General features: G+C 46.6%; 1 protein-coding gene across 1 annotated transcript in view; it reads left to right on the forward strand.

The window, feature by feature from the left end:
* Nucleotides 1-19,179, forward strand: part of PPP2R2B (protein phosphatase 2 regulatory subunit Bbeta) — a 521,527-nt gene that overhangs the window by 16,555 nt on the left and 485,793 nt on the right. The gene's annotated exons all lie outside the window — the stretch shown is intronic.

Genomic DNA, 19,179 nt, shown 5'->3' on the forward strand with positions numbered 1-19,179 from the left:
GGAGAGGGGAAATGTCTGCATAGGATCCTGACCACAGACATGCTCCCATGGTATTGCTAACATCTAGTGCCACCACTGCCTTCACAGTTCTCACTGCTGCCGCTGGAGAGGAGACTTGTCTGCATAGGATCCTGACCACAGACATGCTCCCATGGTATTGCTAACATCTAGTGCCACCACTGCCTTCACAGTTCTCACTGCTGCCGCTGGAGAGGAGACTTGTCTGCATGGGATCCTGACCACATACATGCTCCCATGGTAATGCTAACAGGTGACTGTGCCGCTGCATCCCGCACAGTTCCCACCACTGCCGGTGGAGAGGTGACATGTCTGCATAGGATCCTGACCACAGACATGCTCCCATGGTAATGCTAACAGGTGACTGTGCCGCTGCATCCCGCACAGTTCCCACCACTACTGGTGGAGAGGTGACATGTCTGCATAGGATCCTGACCACAGACATGCTCCCATGGTAATGCCAACAGGTGACTGTGCCGCTGCATCCCGCACAGTTCCCACCACTGCTGGTGGAGAGGTGACATGTCTGCATGGTATCCTGACCACAGACATGCACCCATGGTAATGCTAACAGGTGACTGTACCGCTGAATCCCGCACAGTTCCCACCACTGCTGGTGGAGAGGTGACATGTCTGCATAGGATCCTGACCATAGACATGCTCCCATGGTAATGCTAACAGGTGACTGTGCCGCTGCATCCCGCACAGTTCCCACCACTGCTGGTGGAGAGGTGACATGTCTGCAGGGGATTCGGACCGCAGTCATGCTCCTATGGCAATACTAACAGATAGCTGTTGCATTACTATGGGAGCATGTCTGCAAATACAGTAATGGTGTGTACACACGGTGAGATTTATTCTTACGATTTTGACTACATAGTCAAAATCGTAAGAAAAGTTAGTGCAGATCGCAAGGTGAAAGTCACCTTGCGATGCCGATGCGCAGTCGGCATCGCAAGCCTAGATAGACTATTCAGGCAAGTCAATTTTGACTATCTCGTAGAAAAGATAGTCAAAGTTGACACTTAGCCAAAATCGCACATAGGGGGTAATTCCAAGTTGATCGCAGCAGGAAATTCTTTAGCAGTTGGACAAAACCATGTGCACTGCAGGGGGGGCAGATATAACATTTGCAGAGAGAGTTAGATTTGGGTGGGTTATTTTGTTTCTGTGCAGGGTAAATACTGGCTGCTTTATTTTTACACTGCAATTTAGATTGCAGATTGAACTCACCCCACCCAAATCTATCTCTCCCTGCACATGTTATATCTGCCCCCCCTGCAGTGCACATAGGGGGTCATTCCGAGTTGTTCGCTCGCAAGCTGCTTTTAGCAGCTTTGCACACGCTAAGCCGCCGCCTACTGGGAGTGAATCTTAGCGTATTAAAATTGCGAACGAAAGATTCGCAATAATGCGAAAAGACTTCTCTGTGCAGTTTCTGAGTAGCTCGAGACTTACTCTGCCAGTGCGATCAGTTCAGTGCTTGTCGTTCCTGGTTTGACATCACAAACACACCCAGCGTTCGCCCAGACACTCCTCCGTTTCTCCAGCCACTCCCGCGTTTTTCCCAGAAATGGTAGCGTTTTTTCACACACACCCATAAAACGGCCCGTTTCCGCCCAGAAACACCCACTTCCTGTCAATCACATTACGATCACCAGAACGAAGAAAAAACCTCGTAATGCCGTGAGTAAAATACCAAACTGCAAAGCAAATTTACTTGGCGCAGTCGCACTGCGGACATTGCGCATGCGCATTAGCGACTACTCGCTCCGTTGCGACAAAAAAATACCGAGCGAACAACTCGGAATGACCCCCATGGTTTTGCCCAACTGCTAAAAAATTTCCTGCTGCAATCAACTTGGAATTACCCCCATAGTCAGTATCGCAAGCACAGTCATTATGTGCTTGCGATACCGACCTAGCACCTGTCGCATAGTGAGAATCGGGGTTAGCCCGAATCTCACCGTGTGTATGCACCTTTAGTCTACTCTCCAACAGCAGCTGTGGCTGCTGTGCAAATAAGGCGGGAAGAACACTTAGTGGCAGTCAGCCAGAGTCAAGCAGCTTCCTGTCACACACAGCACAGCTCCATCCTCCTGACAGTGAGGACACTGAAAAGTGTTAAAACAGGAAGGAATGAGAAGGGTTCCAATGTTTAGATAGATATCTAGGTCGACCCCATATGGTCGACATGTTTATGCAACACTGATAAAAGGTCGACACTGGCAAAAGGTCGACACTGGTATAGGTCAACAGGTACAAACGGTTGACAGGTTGAAATGGTCAATACATATTGCCGATCCATGTCGACACCGCTTTTTAAAGGTTTTTTTTGCATGTTTTACACCTTTTTCATACTTCACCATCCACGTGGATACAATTGGGAATAGTAACCGTGCCCACATGCTGTACACTTATTGGGGTTCCCTGTGCTCTAAGGGTGAAAACAACACTGAAAAAGAAATACAAAAATAATGTTTACATTTTTTATGTCACCCATTTCCCATGTCGATTTATGTGGTTTAAGTGTTGACATGTTGTACCCATCTACCTTTTCAAGTGCTGACATTTTATCAGTGTCGACCTACTATGTGTCGACATTGTCAGTTTTGACCTAATGCATGTCAACCATATAGGGTAGACCTAATAACTGTCGACATAGACATTGTAGATCTTCAATGCCACACCTGAATTATACGCTACAGAAAAGCATTACATTAATAAGAAGTAGCAGTATAAGGAGAAGATTTATCAAAGTTTGGAGAGAGATAAAGTACCAAAAAACCTGCCATGTTACAGGCTGTGCTTGAAAAATGAAATGACAGGAGCCGATTGGTTGGTACTTTATCTCCCTCCATTTTATCTCTCTCCAAGCTGTGATAAATCTGCCTTCAAGTGTTAAATTAGTTTAATAAATGTTCTGAAGCAGTTGAGTTATGCTAACCCAGCGAGCCCCATGTTCTGAACTTTAACCTTTATATGTAATGGAATGTTAACTACATGTTTCTATAGGGTTCGGTATGATATACAGCCGCACGGAATGCCGAATGTCACTATACTGACATCGACATCCCGAGCAGTAGGATGCCGGCAGGGGGGCGAGCGTAACGAAGCCCCTTGCATTCTCGCTGCAGGTTCACTACGCTCACCAGAGGTTCCATGACACCCATAGAGGGAGGAATAGAACCTCTGGTGAGCGTAGTGAACCTGCAGCGAGAATGCAAGGGGCTTCGTTACGCTCGCCCCCCTGCCGGCATTCTACTGCTCGGGATGCCGATGACAGTATAGTGACATTCGGCATTCCGTGCAGCTGTATATCATACCGAACCCTATAGAAACATGTAGTTAACATTCCATTACATATAAAGGTTCAAGAATAATTGAATGTGTCTCTTTCTCTACTTTGGAAACGATGCCTTCCTGCTTTGGAAGCGTCACACTTCTCATTCCCTTGCTATAATGGGAATCAACCCAGGTTCTCTAGCGCTGGTTGAGGAATTTGTGTTATTTATTTTACATTTACAGAGCAATTGCCTATTCATTTCAGGGAGGTCTCTGCATATAGCGAACAGGCTCTTATACCTCATATAAATGAGTGCCTCACATTTTTACCACACTGTGCTGAATTTAGTTTTGGCATGTTTGGACTCATCACATCACAATTTTAATTATTAATAATAATAATAATAATACAATTGTTTTTATGTGCTGTAGCTCTTAAATATTATCTAGTTTTCTTTGCAAGGGATTTTGCTTTCCCAGAACGGACCAAAATACCATTGGTTGTAGTTTATCCAAAGACTAGAGTACACAGTAATGGAAAATAACACATTTTCCATTTATTTACTAAAAGAAAGTTGAGTGTATAATTGGAAAAAAAACCCAATTGTTATATATTCCTTTCTGAATATATATAGGTCTTCCAACAAGAATGCACACCTCTCAACATTCAAGTTTTTGGAAATAAGGGCCTGCTTCATTGAGGATTGTATATGCAAAGCTGGCATTTGCAGTCCTTAGCAATGCAAATGCAGCAGGAGATGCACACCACGTCCTCCCTGCGTTTGCGATGCTATATCAGAAGAACGTTCATCTGCGACGGCAGGCTGAGTAAGCTTCAGTTTACTCAGGATTACCATCGCAGTGCGGCTTGCGAGGCCAAGGAAACTGTCTCGCGACACAGTCCTTGGCCTTGCCACTCCCAGAAAACGGAGGCGACAAACCCGTTTTCCCGAATGCCGGCCACCCCCGTCTCTCCCCTCAAACGCCTTTGCCTGTCAATCAGGCAGAGGCATTCACATATTTGCACCGCAACCGCAGGACCCGTTCTGCCAACATCTGGGAAATGCAGTAAGGATCGCATCAGCGATCCTTACTGAATTTGCCCCCAAGACACAGCCATGTCCCCTCCAAAAAGGGAGCACGATTGCATAATGTTAGGTACATATCCCTCCTGTTGCTGCAGGACTAGGCTGCCTCCAGCACCACTCCCATGGAGCTACCTATCCATTGCTGCCTGTACGCAGTCACCATCGCTCTGCCATGCAGAGGTGGTATTGAGTGAGAATAGCCAATGACATTACCGACAAGGCAGGACACACAGACAGCTGGACATATCCTCTATAATTTGGACTGTCCCACCTAAATCTGATCAGTTAGGGGATATGAGGTACCTCAGTGCTTGAAGGAAATAAAAATATAAAGACTTTCTAATATGCAGAAGTCACATCCTGAAATTTGGGTGAGTACATAGGCCTCTATCCCTTGGATTGCACCACTATGGCTTTGTTTCAGGCACCGTTCAGCAGGGATGGGACCACAAAGATGTAACCCCCTCCTGAAGCACCCTGTTGAAAGGTCATTAAAGATGGCATATATTCCTCAAAGGGGTGGAGTCCAAATTGCCGGATGTTGGGATACCGACCGCAGCATCCCGATGGTTAGAATCTCTACAGGGATTGGGTAAGTATGCCAACATCTCACCCAACCTCCTAACCCTCTCTTACCGCAGCCTAAACCTAACCCCCCCCCCTTCCCGTAGCCTAACCCTAAACCTCCCCAAGGGTGCCTAAACCTAACCCCCCCTCCCCACAGATTAAACATAACTCACCCACCCCTACCCGCAGCCCAAGCCTAACCCCCCCTGCCCCCAGCCTAAACCAGCCCTGCACTCACTTGTTTGGGATCCCGGTCTTCGGGATTCCGGCTCCGGGATTGTGATCTCATTTGGGATGCCGGCGCTGTAATTCCGAGAAGTGATGGTGTTTTGACTGCAGGGACCCTGATTGTTGGGATCCTAATCAGATCCTCTTCAAAGTCCCCCTTATTGCCATAATAGCACCAATCTTTTATTCATTTTATACTTCATGTGTCTCAATCATCTCGGATATTAATCACGAGAGAGGGAATAGTGGGGATGTAATTATCACAGGTTTGTTTTAAAGTTTTTGTTACAGTGGTCTAAAGCTGGGTACATACTGGAGTCATGTGTACCTGGACCATATGCCGCCTGACATATCATACCATGCGTACACATCAGAACGATGTAATGAGAGATGGAAAGTTCCCTCGTTCTATCCTTCATTATCTTGCACGGCACCACATACGATATTGCGGGAGCGCGCAGATTGGCCATACACATTGAAGGATACGGTCGATATTTCATTCCGATTCTTCACCTGGAAACTACATATCGGGCCGAGACCGCTCCTTTGTGTACCTAGCTTAACTGCTCCTAGTACAGTAATATGAGTGCACCTGATTGGATGTGCAAAATACAGTACATGCACACAATCTGCACACAGCAAGGAGCACTCCCTATTGGCTTAATTTCACAGACACTCATCCTGCAGACTTGCTGGGGTTTTTTTTGTTTATAATATTCTGTTGAGAGCTCTCAGATACATAAAGAAAAGAAACAATGTAATCCATTGTAGTGTGCAGAAAATGAATTTTATTGATCTTAAGATCATAGACCGTGATAAATCTGTGTCAACACTTGCATATAAAAGTAGAATACTGTACCATAAATATACACTTCAATAATTACTTTTCAGGTTTATAGATAGTGACTGGACAAACAGTAGGGGAAACATACACTCCTGTGCGAGTTTACAGGACCACTAAAATGTATATATACAAACCCCAGGGTATATACACGTACAGGGACTGATTTTGAGTAACAGCAAAGTGGCAGCAGGTCACTGTGGTAACCAGATTTATTACGTTATGCTAATGCAACTATCTATTCACCTAATGCTGCCATATAAAGTTATAAGGTCCAGGGGAATGTATGTTGCTGTGAGAGTGTAGTATTGACCTTATTGTTACAATATGTCCATATTCTTTTTGCACACTTGATTACCTTCTTACCCTAAAAATTAAACTAAACTCATAAATATTAGAACACCTGCTTTTAAGCTACATATGAGAGGTGACTGCATTCATGCATGGACACTTTAAAGTGATAAATGGGTATTAAAAAAACATGACTTTCATAAGCCATGCCGTCTCAAGTTTATGTGATGGGGGTGGCACTAAGCAACATAAACTTACAGCCAAGAAAATGATGTGGCAGAGCTAGAGCTCTAATTAAAGATAAAGTGAAATGTAGACAGACATGTTTCCTGAAACATATCACACTGTAAATTGTAGGCAGCACACATAAGGGGTAATTCAGAGTTGATCGCAGCAGCAAATTTGTTAGCAGTTGGGCAAAACCATGTGCACTGCAGGGAGGGGGGGGGGACAGATATAATATGTGCAGAGAGTTAGATTTGGGTGGGGTATTTTGTTTCTGTGCAGGGTAAATACTGGCTGCTTTATTTTTACACTGCAATTTAGATTTCTGTTTGAACACACCCCACCCAAATCTAACTCTCTCTGCACGTTATATTTGCCCCCACCCCCCCCTACAGTACACATGGTTTTGCCCAACTGCTAACAAATTTGCTGCTGCGATCAACTCTGAATTAAGGGGGGTCATTCCGAGTTGCTGCCCGTGCAATTAACTAGACGCCGCCTACGGGGGAGGGTTTTTTAGCATAGCAAGGCTGCGATCGCTTGTGCAGCCCTACTATGCAAAAAAAGTTTTGTGCAGAACAAGACCAGGGTATGAGTTACTTACCCTGTGCAATGAATCCAGCGTTGATGGTCCCAGAATTGACGTCAGACATCCGCCCTCCAAACGCCTGGACATGCCTGTGTTCGCCGCACCACTCCCAGAATACGGTCAGTTGACGCCCCGGAATGCCTTCCTCCTGTCAATCTTCTTGCGGTCGCCGCAGTGACCACTTTCTTCGCTAGCGGCGTCGCTGCCTGGCGACAGCAGTCGCCGGGCAACGACACACCTGTGCAATGCGGCCGCAGCGCATGCGCAGTTCCGACCAGTTCGCACGGCCGCAAGGAAGCGCAGCATGCGATTGGGTCGGAATGACCCCCTAGGCCCATAGTAAAGAGACAGTTTACTGAGATATGGAACAAACCTACATGATCTATACCATTATACAGAGACTGGGGCAGATTTAGGAGCAGATAAAAAAGAAGCAATTGCTTCATGGAACAAATCATGTTGCACTGCAAGGCGTACATACAAATGCATTTATTTTTGCATGCAGTGAAAATACCAGCTGCTTCTACATGTATTCAAACAGTTTTGTTTTTTAAATTGAAATTAGAATTAAACTAGGACACACCCCTCATAACATAATGCTGGTCATACACTAGGACGACCAGCATCCTATCCGATTCCTGTCACAATTTCCCTTCAATTACCCTGGGAACTTTGGACACACAATTTTTTTTTTTTTGGACACACATGCATATGATTAAGCATACGATCTATCGAGCGATCGTATGCCTTACAAAAAGCACCTGATCACCTTGAAAAAAATGCTACTCAGAATGACGCTGATCGAATGTTACATCGAAAGATACATTGTATGTGCATAAAACATTGGGGGTCATTCCGAGTTGATCGCTAGCTGAAAATGTTCGCTGCGCAGTGATGAGGCAAAAAAATGGCACTTCTGCGCATGCGTATGCGGTGCAATGCGCACGCGCGATGTACTTTCACAACGGCCGATGCAGTTTAACACAAGGTCTAGCGAAGCTTTTAAGTCGCACTGCTGGCCGCAGAGTGATTGACAGGAAAGGGGCATTTCTGGGTGTCAACTGACCGTTTTCAGGGAGTGTTCGAAAAAACGCAGGCGTGCCAGGAAAAATGCAGGTGTGGCTGGGAGAACGCAGGGCGTGTTTGTGACGTCAAATCCAGAACTGAACAGTCTGAAGTGATCGCAAGCGTTGAGTAGTTCTGAAGCTACTCTGAAACTGCACAATTTTATTTTGTAGCCGCACTGCGATCCTTTCGTTCGCACTTCTGCTAAGCTAAGATACACTCCCAGAGGGCGGCGGCTTAGCGTTTGCGCGACTGCTAAAAGTAGCTAGCGAGCGATCAACTTGGAATGACCCCCCTTGTACGATGTGCCTACGATTACGACGGATAATATGGGCTGCACGTATCATCAGAGGACGCAACATTCGACCTGTGGGACCGCGCATTGCATCGTAATTGTACCCAAAACATGCACGATGTATCGAGCAACGCATCAAAATCGTACATGATATCGTCCTAGTATATGGCTAGCTTAAATCTGTCTGCAAGCTTAAAGGGCCCTACACACTTAAAGATTATCTGTCCAATATTTCTGGTTGTCTGCACATTTTAAATCTGCTCCACCTGCAGTGCAACATGGGGGTATATGCAATTGCGGTCGAATTGCTGCAAATGTCGAAAAACGGGGCATTTTCGACACAAAAAAAAAAATTCGACAATGCAATACAGCACTTTTCGACAAAAAAACAGCCGTTTCAGATTCGACTTTTTGAAATTCGACAGTTGTCAAATTCGACATGTCTGCAATGGTAAAAATGCGGCTTTTCGACAAAAGTATATTCAATTGAAGAATGTCGATTCGACAACAGTGCTTTTCGACAGTCATTTCGTCAATTTCAGTCCGCCTCATTTTGCTGGCGGAATCTATTAAAAAAATTTAAAAACATGTTTTTTTTGTGGGGTTTTTTGTTGCTAATAGCATATCTACTTATATTAGAAGGGATTATCTACTTGGTTTGTCTATTAGAAGCCACAAGTATTATTTATATATTTTTTAAAAGAATATATATATTTTTTTACTGACTAAAATAATATGGAGAGATCAGAGCATGTTTTTCAGTGGGAAGAGGTGGGAATGGGTTAAAAATCAAGAAAAAAATGTGTGGGGTCCCCCTTCCTAAGCATAACCAGCCTCGGGCTCTTTGAGCCGGTCCTGGTTGTAAAAATACGGTGAAAAAATTGACAGGGGATCCCCCGTATTTTTACAACCAGCACCGGCTCTGCGTCCGGTCCTGGTGCAAAAAATATGGGGGACAAAAAGCGTAGGGGTCCCCCGTATTTTTAACACCAGCACCGGGCTCCACTAGTCAGAGAGATAATGCCACAGCCGGGGGACACTGTTATATCGGTCCCTGCGGCCATGGCATTAAATCACTAACTAGTCACCCCTGGCTGGGGTACCCTGGAGGAGTGGGGACCCCTTAAATCAAGAGGTCCCCCCCCCACCAACCACCCAAGGGCCAGGGGTGAAGCCCGAGGCTGTCCCCCCCATCCAAGGGCTGCGGATGGGGGGCTGATAGCCTTGTGTCAAATAAAAGAATATTGTTTTTTGTAGCAGAACTGCAAGTCCCATCAAGCCTCCCCCGCAAGCTGGTACTTGGAGAACCACAAGTACCAGCATGCAGGGGGAAAAATGGGCCGTTGGTACCTATAGTTCTACTGCAAAAAAAAATACCCAAATAAAAACAGTACACGCACACCGTGAAAGTAAAAGTTTATTACATACATGCATGCCGACACACACACATACTTACCTATGTTCACACGCCGACTCTGTCCACTTCTCCAAGTAGAATCCACGGGGTACCTGAAAATAAAATTATACTCACCAAAATCCAGTGTAGATCTGTCCTCTTTTTTTTTGTAATCCACATACTTGGCAAAAAAATAAAACGCATTTACCCGGACCACGCACTGAAAGGGGTCCCATGTTTACACATGGGACCCCTTTCCCCGAATGCCGGGACCCCACGTGACTCCTGTCACAGAGGGTCCCTTCAGCCAATCAGGGAGCGCCACGTCGTGGGAACTTTGCGGTCAGCGGTGAGGTTACTCGCGGTCAGCCGCTGACCGCGAGTGACCTCACCGCTGACCGCAAAGTTCCCACCATTGAAGATAATGGAGCGGCAGTGCTATGTGCCGTCTGACAGCACAGACGCGCACAGCCAATCAGGAGAGTGCCACGACGTGGCGCTCCCTGATTGGCTGAAGGGACCCTCTGTGACAGGAGTCACGTGGGGTCCCGGCATTCGGGGAAAGGGGTCCCATGTGTAAACATGGGACCCCTTTCAGTGCGTGGTCCGGGTAAATGTGTTTTATTTTTTTGCCAAGTACGTGGATTACAAAAAAGAAGAGGACAGATCTACACTGGATTTTGGTGAGTATAATTTTATTTTCAGGTACCCCGTGGATTCTACTTGGAGAACTGGACAGAGTCGGCGTGTGAACATAGATAAGTATGTGTGTGTCGGCATGCATGTATGTAATAAAGTTTTACTTTCACAGTGTGCGTGTACTGTTTTTATTTGGGTATTTTTTTTGCAGTAGAACTACAGGTACCAGCTGGCCCGCTTTTCCCCTGCATGCTGGTACTTGTGGTTCTCCAAGTACCAGCTTGCGGGGGAGGCTTGATGGGACTTGTAGTTCTGCTACAAAAAACAATATTCTTTTATTTGACACAAGGCTATCAGCCCCCCATCCGCAGCCCTTGGATGGGGGGGACAGCATTGGGCTTCACCCCTGGCCCTTGGGTGGCTGGAGGGGGGGGGGGGGGCCTTGATTTAAGGGGTCCCCACTCCTCCAGGGTACCCCGGCCAGGGGTGACTAGTTAGTGATTTAATGCCACGGCCGCAGGGACCGATAAAACAGTGTCCCCCGGCTGTGGCATTATCTCTCTGACTAGTGGAGCCCGGTGCTGGTGTTAAAAATACGGGGCACCCCTACGCTTTTTGTCCCCCGTATTTTTTGCACCAGGACCGGACGCAGAGCCCGGTGCTGGTTGTAAATATACAGGGGATCCCCTGTCAATTTTTTCCCCGTATTTTTACAACCAGGACCGGCTCAAAGAGCCCGAGGCTGGTTATGCGTAGGAGGGGGGACCCCACGCAATTTTTTTCTGGGTTTTTTAAACACTTTTGTGCCGTCCAAAAAGTCGAATCCAGGACGCACACTATCCGTCAATTGGTCCGTTTTTCGACAGCGGGGCTGTTGAATCCGTTTTTTATTGAATATGTCGAATTCGGGTCCCGGCGGGAGGGTATGTGACTGTCGATTTTGTGTCGAATTTAAATACGGTCGAATTCCAGCCGGAATTCGACCGCAATTGCATATACCCCATGGTCTTGCCAAGATGCAAATTACTTTTTATTTTTATTTCCTCCTAGCCCCAAATCTGTCCCACAAAGCAACTACTCTGAATTCTCAAGGCCAGAAAGTACTTTACATCTCCTCTATAACTTCTCTGAGTATATTATCCTGGTTATTACTTTAGAATCGCAATACTAAACAGTTTGTAAACCGTTAATCTAGAATACTAGTTTTATCTGGAGTCCTCGGTTGTTGTACACATTGAGTCATTTTTGCCTGGACTTCTTATAGATTTGGATGAAATGCAGTAAGATCCTGAACAAAATATCTATATATCATGCATGCTGTTTTCTCCAAGTCACTTAAGTTTACTTTCATTTTATAAACTAATGCCGCTTTCAGAATTATATCCCTTTTCCACTGACATAAAAATCCCAGGTTTTTGCATCAGGGTCACAGAGCAGAGATTTCCCGGGTCGCAGTGGAAAAGGAGTATTAGAGGGGGGAATTTTCCGGGTATAGCAGCCGACAAATTCCTGTCTTTCAGTCCCAACTCTGGTAAAGAGCAGGGTCAGGTACCTGGGACTTAGTCCTTGGGCGTTTGCGTTCCTACCCCTTTCAGACATGCATCAAAATCCTGGGTTTATGCATGTGAACGCACATCAACCCGGGATTTTAGTATGTCTGAAAGGACACATGACCCTTCTTCTGACCAGGGTCATGGAATTCAGACCCGGGAATTTGCCGGCAAGCTAGACCCGACAATTTCCTGGCTCTGATGTCTGAAAAGGGGTATTACACTGACCAAAATCCGGATTTTGCGTGTGCACGTGCAGTAACCTGGGATTTTGCGTCTTATGTAAAAGGGGGATTATTGAGTGACATCAAAACTATGTAGCAACAGTATTTAGTTTTGATGGAATTCTCTAGCAGCTGACCTGTTTATACTTATAGGGTGGAATTAAATTATCTGCGGTAATTTACCGCAGCTAACTGATCCTCTGGCTATCTAATTAGCTCCAACGCCAGGGACCTGCTTATGCCCAGAAATAAAATAAGTGCCGTTTTTTTTTGCAGCTGCAATCACGAAAACACATATGTCCGGTAACTTATTCCGGATCCTATTTATTTTTGTTCGAAAACTGGGCTTTTTTTTCATGAAAACTGTTTTTTTGTTCGAAGGGAAAATAAAATAAAATAAAATCACAATAAAGCCCATTTTTTTCTCATGAAAAATGAATATGAACAATTGAATTTCCCCTATAGTCTCTTTAAATATGAGTTTACTAATTTTCTGTAATATGTTAGAGAATCTACATTTCAGACACGTATGTTCTATTATGCATTATGTGTCAGGGTGTTAATTAGTCCCTGCTGTTGTTAATTCTGCTATAAGAAGCATCTATGAGGATATTGTAATGATGTGTTCACATTTAGCTTTCTTTGTGTATATCTCTGGATACCCTGGGCTATATATAGACCCTTTTCTATTGTAACAAATTAGGTATTATTTATATTATTTATATAGCTAGTTTTTTTCTATGAAAAAAAGCATAATGGTATTCAGATAAAAGTACCGGCCCTCACCTTACATATAAGTAGAAACAAGACTTAAGCTGGGTACACACTAGACAATATATCGTCGGCAATATAATGCGTACACACTGGACGAAATAAACAATATGTTGTTCCAAAATGTCTGACATGGGCACATCATTCAGAATATCGTAGCATTATAGTAGCTTCCATACTCTGCACATGTCTGCAAAGTGCAGTTATTTTATTAGTTTATTAAATGATTTCTTATTGTTTCAGTAACTATTCATAAGAAGTAAAAATTATACCAAAAAAAAGGTGTGTTACAGTGTTCCATGTATAGGGTTGCTATATTTCAGTATTAAAATTCTTTAATATTTCTTGACTTATCGTATTGAATCAATATATTGATGTGAATCAGTAAACAAAATACGGTATGGGAGCCGATGGATTCATATCTGTGCTTTTATTATCGGAGGATCCTCTCAACTGCTTCAAATTTTTACAGCATGTTATACTTTCTCTTCTTCCCATTTCTATCTGGCAGCTGCCAGGCTCCTCTACACTGACTGATAGCATAGGCAAACGCAGGTCAGTGGCTACTATAATGCTGGGTACGCACTAGACGATATTCTGAATGATATGCCAGATTCCGACATTTCGGAATAACATATCGTTTATATCGTCCAGTGTGTACGCACTATGGGGGTAATTCCAAGTTGATCGCAGCAGGAAATTTTTTAGCAATTGGGCAAAACCATGTGCACTGCAGGGGGGCAGATATAACATTTGCAGAGAGAGAGAGATTTGGGTGGGTTATTTTGTTTCTGTGCAGGGTAAATACTGGCTGCTTTATTTTTACACTGCAAATTAGATTGCAGATTGAACACACCACACCCAAATCTAACTCTCTCTGCACATGTTATATCTGCCTCCCCTGTTGTGCACATGGTTTTGCCCAACTGCTAACAAAATTCCTGCTGCGATCAACTTGGAATTACCCCCTATGAGGGTAATTCAGAGTTGATCACAGCAGCAAATTTATTAGCAGTTGGGCAAAACCATGTGCACTGCAGGGGGGGGGGGGGGCAGATAAAACATGCGCAGAGAGAGTTAGATTTGGGTGGGGTGTGTTCAAACTGAATTCTAAATTGCAGTATAAAATATAAAAATATAGCAGCCAGTATTTACCCTGCACAGAACAAAATAACCCACCCAAATCTAACTCTCTCTCTCTCTCTCTATGTTATATCTGCCCCACCTGCAGTGCACATGGTTTTGCCCAACTGCTAACAAATTTGCTTCTGCGATCAACTCTGAATTACCCCCTATGTCGTCGATGAATGGAGCTGTTGCACAAGGCCAATGGCAGCAAATTTTCCTACCAAGTTTGCGTATCTCTGTGGATCTGAGTGCTCAATCTTTGCACCAGTTATTGGCCGGTTCAGAATGATATCACATAGAGTGTACCAACAATATGTCACTGGATGTGTACTATTGCAGGTCATCTGCCAAGTTGCCAGTTGGACCTATATGTAGGTCTGATGGGCCATATTGCAGACGAGGGTCATGCTTCCGAACAGGGCCGGTTCTACACCTTGCGGCGCCCAGTGCGAAAGTTTCCACTGGCGCCCCCCTTCCCGTGGCAAAACAGAGGCGTGGCTTCATAGGGGAGGGTCGAGAGTAGTTGTGCCCCCAGTAGCTGTGCCCCCAGCAGTTGTGCCCCCAGCAGCTGTGCCCCCAGTTAATTTGCCCCAGTAGCTGTTCCCCTGTAGCAGTGCCCCCTATAGTTGTTCCCCTAGTAGTTGTGCCCCTTGTAGCAGTGCCCCATGTAGTAGTGCCCCCAGTAGCTGTACCCCCAGTTTATTTGCCCCCTGTAGCTGTGCCCCCCTGTAGATTTGCCCCCAGTAGTTGTGGCCCCAGCAGCTGTGCCCCCAGTTAACTTGCCCCCAGTAGCTGTTTCCCCTGTAGCAGTGCCCCCTGTAGTTGTTCCCCTAGTAGTTGTGCCCCCAGTTGATTTGCCCCCAGTTGATTTGCCCCCAGTTGATTTGCCCCCAGTAGCTGTTTCCCCTGTAGCAGTGCCCCTGTAGTTGTTCCCCTAGTAGTTGTGCCCCCTGTATCTGTGCCCCTTGTCGCAGTGCCCCCTGTAGTAGTGCCCCCAGTATGTGCCCCTTGTAGCAGTGCCCCCAGTATGTGCCCCCTGTAGATGTGCCCCCTGTAGCCGCTTTGAAACCTAAAAGAAAAATCACAATTCTTATCAGCCTCGCTCCTGCTTCCGGACCGATGCTTCTGCTGCTTCTGCTGTCTCCAGGCGCCGGCTCCTCTCTATGGGAGAGACGTCATGACGTCTCTCCCATAGCGGCGCCGCACTGACACTAGAGGTCAATATTGACCTCTAGCCAGAGTCAGCGACGCCGGCTGCAGCGGGCGCACACGTCGCTCGCTACGGCCGGGGGCCGGGAGCCAGGGAGCGGGGAGGGAGGAGAATAGTAGCGGCTCTTACCACGGTGGCGCCCTCAGGGTAGCGGCGCCCCGGGCAAAAAGCCTGCTTGCCCGTGGCAAGAGCTGCTACTGCTGCCGAATGCAGTATCGCAGCCCCCGTCGTACCCAACATTGACAAGTGTATATGCTCTTTTGCCGATGTCGGTGTCCCGTTGCAAGCTATGTCTCATCATGCGTACATCACACTGATGGTACATAGCCTTACAGTGATCATTGGGCCTTCATATGTTTGAAGTACTGTATTATGGGCCAAATTCAGACCTGATCACAAAAACAAAATCTTTCTCTAAAGGGCAAAACCATGTGCACTGCAGGTGGGGCAGATGCTACGTGCAGAGAGAGTTAGATTTGGGTGGGTCATTTTGTTTCTGTGCAGGGTAAATACTGGCTGCTTTATTTTTACACTGTAATTTAGATACCAATTTGACCACACCTCGCCCAAATCTAACTCTCTCTGCACATGTTACATCTGCCCCACCTGCAGTGCACATGAGGGGTCATTCCAAGTTGATCGCTCGCTAGCTATTTTCTGCAGCGCTGCGATCAGATAGTCGCCGTCTATGGGGGGGGGGGGGGAGTGTATTTTCGCTTTGCAAGTTTGCGAGCGCTTGTGCAGCCGAGCAGTACAAAACATTTTTGTGCAGTTTCTGAGTAGGTCTGAACTTACTCAGCCGCTGCGATCACTTCAGCCTGTCCAGTCCCGGAAGTGACGTCAGACACCCGCCCTGCAAAGGCTTGGATGCTTGGACACGCCTGTGTTTTTCCAACCACTCCCTGAAAACGGTCATTTGACACCCATAAACACCCTCTTCCTGTCAATCTTCTTGCGATCGGCTGTGCGAATGGATTCTTCGTTAAATCCATCGCTCAGCACCGATCTGCTTTGTACCCGTACGATGCGCCTGCGCATTGCGGTGCATGCGCAGTTTTGCTCCATTTTGACCTGATCGCAGCGCTGCAAAAATTAGCTAGCGTGCGATCAGGTCGGAATGACCCCCATGGTTTTGACCATTAGAGAAAAAGTTTGCTGTTGCGATCAGGTCTGATTTAGGCCCAACATACTGTAAACTGCACTTTGTTTGGGGCAGATTATAGGTGGTTACATGCTAAATATGCATCCTACTGTACATGGGTTGGCAACAATCAATCTAATATCAAACATTTGTAAACCCCCTCCAGAAAACCTGCGTTGTAGTGTCAGCCAAAGACTGTATGGGCAGCAAGGAGAACACATCACTGTGACTTGTGCACTGTTATTGATCAACTACATATTCAAGTCAGGTTTGAAACAAAGCTGTATGGCCATGCTGGGACTTGTAGTGCTACATACAGCAGCAGATGGTGACCTCAGTTATGGAGGTCAGAGTCATGCCTCTCTCCTCCAGACACCCATCTCCTGCACTCAGACTCATGCCGTTCCTTCCACCTCAAGCCATCCATTTCCTGCACGCAGACTCATATCTCTCCTCCAATCACCAGAACCCATCTCCTGCACACAGATTCATGCCTCTTTGCCCACCGCTAGACACCCATCTGCTGCACCCACACTCATGCCTCTCCTCCCATCTCCAATCACCCATCTCCTACCAAGACTCAAGCCTCTCCTCCCACCTCAAGCCACCCAACTCCTGCACCCAGATCCATAGCTCTTTTCCCATCTCCAGACACCCATCTCCTGCACACAGATGCATGCTTCTCTGCCCACTGCCAGACACCCATCTGCTGCACCCACACTCATGCTTCTCCTCCTGTCACAACTGAGGGCTGAGGCTGACCTGGGGAAGCCTCAGATGTAGGGGCTGGCGTGTATGTGAACCGTTGAGGTAGAATAGGGTTCTTGGACATGCAGGAGGTTAAGCACCATTTGCCCGAAGGCGTGACCACAACAACGGAGTATATAAAACAAAGTCTGTTTATTGAACACACAGTTTAGACACCTTGGCAGTTCAGATAACTTTCAACAGTAACTTGTGCAGATAAATATAGCAGTACAGTTCCAGGGAGCGCAGTGGAAATGAATACTGTGGCTAATGCAGGGTAAAATGTAACAAAGTCCTTGCAAGACCCGGAGTTGGAAAGTTCGTAGGCCACAGCTAACCGCTGTAACAGGGAACGAGCTGGTACTGCCCAGTAGATGACACACTGGAAGCTGGGTTGGCACAAGTGCACAGAGGTTGAAGGGAACTTGGAAAAATTGCCGGGGATGCCAGATGGAACCAGTGCAGTCAGAAAGTGTATTGAACTCACCGCAGAAGATAGAGTCCGATGGTGAGTATTGATGGTGAACTGTGGTTCAATGTTGTGTGGTAGATGATGATCAGATCGATGCTGGAACACCACTGGAGATGGAGAGCGATACTGAAAATAGTACAGGACACCGCTGAGAGCTGGTAGTGACACAGGAACACCGCTGGAAGCGAGACTGGATCAACGCTGGAAGCCGGTGATAAAGTCACTGTGGATCACGGAGAGCGATGTTGGTAGGCTATGAGAGCTAGGAGTGATACTAGAACACCGCTGGAAGCTGGACGTGATTCTGGAACAACGCTGAAAGCTGGAAGCCGGTGTTGGATCACTGCAGGACACAGGATGCAATGTAGGAACACTGCTTGAGTCAGGCAGCACCGCAAGATGGTAACTGGTGCAGGGTCTCAGGAGCTGGACTATCTGGAAGCACTAGCTGGAACATCCACAGACAGGAGAGACATGTATCACTAGGACAGACAACCAAAGCACTGACGATTAAGCAGCCTGGGTGCAGGATATTTATACCAGCTGGGAAGCAGGTATTGAGAAATCAGGCAGAGTCCAGAGTGCAGCGGATAGGCTGTAGAATGACATGTGATGAAATCAAACATGGCTGCGCCCATGTTTGAGTCTGGAGGGAAAGTCTGTTTGAACTTTAGCATGTGGAAATCAGTGGTGATGGCGGCGGAGGCCGCAAAGGACAGTAGACGCCATTCACTATAACAGAAGGAATTTACTGTGTAGCTGCCATGACAACACTGCTGGGATCACGGAGAGGGGACTGAGGCAATGTTGTACAGCGCGCTGCACGCAGACAGCGCAGGTGGAATCCAGGCGTGGAGCGCTGGGACAGTCTCAGGAGACACTTAGAAGGTAAGAAGTGGTGACTAATTACCTGGATCGTGAAACCTCCCATCTGCTACCAAGACTCAAGCCTCTCCTTCCACCTCAAGCTGCCCAACTCCTGCGCCCAGACTCATAGCTCTCCTCCTCCCATCTGCAGACACCCATCTCCTGCACCCAGATTCATAGTTCTCCTCCCATCTCCAGACACCTATCTGCTGCACCCAGATTCATAGCTCTCCTCCCATCTCCAGACACTCTTCTCCTATCGAGACTCAAGCCTCTCCTCTCACCTCAAGACACCATTCTCCTGCACCCAGACTCATTCCTCTCCTCTCATCTCCAGACACCCATCCCCTGCACCTAGATTCATATCACTCCTCCAATCACCAGACACCCATCCCCTGCACCCAGATTCATATCTCTCCTCCAATCACCAGACACCCATCCCCTGCACCCAGATTCATATCTCTCCTCCAATCACCAGACGCCCATCCCCTGCACCCAGATTCATATCTCTCCTCCAATCACCAGACACCCATCCCCTGCAC

Source organism: Pseudophryne corroboree, chromosome 6 (assembly GCF_028390025.1).
Source record: "Pseudophryne corroboree isolate aPseCor3 chromosome 6, aPseCor3.hap2, whole genome shotgun sequence".
Taxonomy (NCBI): domain Eukaryota; kingdom Metazoa; phylum Chordata; class Amphibia; order Anura; family Myobatrachidae; genus Pseudophryne; species Pseudophryne corroboree.